We start from the raw sequence: 1,746 nt of genomic DNA, 5'->3' as shown, positions 1-1,746 counted from the left end.
ATGTCACAAATATTCACTTAATGGGGTACCACTAGGGAAAAGTGATATGGAAAAGGATCTGGGGGTATTAGTGGATAATAGACTAAACTGGAGTAACCAATGCCAGTCAGCCGCTGCAAAGGCAAATAAAGTCTTGGGGTGCATCAAAAGAGGAATAGGGGCGAAGGACGAGAACATCATCCTCCCACTATATAAGGCACTTGTCAGACCTCACATGGAATACTGCGTACAATTCTGGACACCGGTGCTCAGGAAAGATGTCACAGTGCTTGAGGGGGTTCAAAGAAGAGCGACTAAACTAATACATGGAATGACGGGACTGGAATACCCAGAGAGGCTATCCAAATTGGGACTATTTACTCTAGAAAAAAGAAGGTTAAGAGGCGACCAAATAACCATGTATAAGTACATGAGGGGACAATACAAGGATCTCTCCCGCGATCTGTTTACACCCAGGACCACGACGGTAACAAGAGGACATCCGCTACGATTAGAGGAAAGTAGGTTTCATCACCAACACAGAAAGGGGTTCTTTACTGTAAGAGCAGTTAGACTGTGGAACTCTCTACCGGAGGAAGTGGTGATGGCAAAATCCATAGAGGAGTTTAAAAGGGGACTTGATGTCTTTCTGGAGAAGAAGGATATTACAGGATATAAATATTAGGTTAAGTGTCAATCCTGGTATACAGGCAGGTAGGAACTATTAGGGGTTGATCCAGGGAACAGTCTGATTGCCATTAGGGAGTCGGGAAGGAATTTTTTCCCCAAAAGGGCTAATTGACTTCTGGCCTTGGGGTTTTTTGCCTTCCTCTGGATCAACACAGTAGGATAGACAGGCTGGACTAGATGGACAATGTCTTCATTCGGCCTTACATACTATGTTACTATGTTACTATGATCGTCACATCCCTCTGTATGAAATCATATATGTATAGTATTTTGTACTGTAAATGTACATGTTGAGTATTAAAATTAATTTAAATTTTCATTAGTCATCACATATTCGGCACTAATATTGATTTGTTTTAACCTTTGGCTGACAGCTGATGTACATCGGATATGCATGGGGTTTGTATGAAGTGGGCCCTATCTGGCTATTAACAAGTAAAGGCCCGTTTAGACAACGATTATCGCTCAAAAGCCGTCTTTTGAGTGATAATCGTTGTGTCTAATTGCACTGACATTGTCCAGTTTTCGTTAAGCAGTCGCTGAACTTTCAGCATGCTGAAAGATAGCGATCAGTTATCAGGCATTCACAGCAGAATACAGCTGATAATATTGTTTCAGTTGTATCCCGCTCTCTAAAGACAGGCGGGGGATATAAAGAACACAGCTGTCCAGCTGTGTTCTTCATCCCCCGCTCGGAGCGCTTGGCTGTATAACAGCCGGTCGCTCTGAGCAGGGAACAGCTGGATGCAGAAGACATGCGGCCCCGCTTGTCTTCTGCATCCCCCGCTTGGAGCGCAAGGTGATCGCTCAACGTTTGAGCAATCACCTTGCGCTATAAATGGAAACCCGATTATTGCTCAAAAGACATCTTTTGAGTGATAGTAATTGTGTTTAAATGGGCCTTTACTAGATATGAGCAAGCACGCTTGGCAAGGTCAGTTACTCGAGCGAGCCTCGCTCATCTCGACTAACTGCCCTCTCCTCGGAGCGCACGGTGGGGTGGGGGGTGGGGGTGGAAGAGAGAAACTTCCCGCTCCCCTCCGCTCTTCCCTGCCGACCCCCGCTACCTCACCGAGC

The sequence above is a fragment of the Eleutherodactylus coqui genome, chromosome 11, assembly GCF_035609145.1.
Source record: "Eleutherodactylus coqui strain aEleCoq1 chromosome 11, aEleCoq1.hap1, whole genome shotgun sequence".
Classification (NCBI taxonomy): domain Eukaryota; kingdom Metazoa; phylum Chordata; class Amphibia; order Anura; family Eleutherodactylidae; genus Eleutherodactylus; species Eleutherodactylus coqui.
This window is presented reverse-complemented; position numbering follows the sequence as displayed.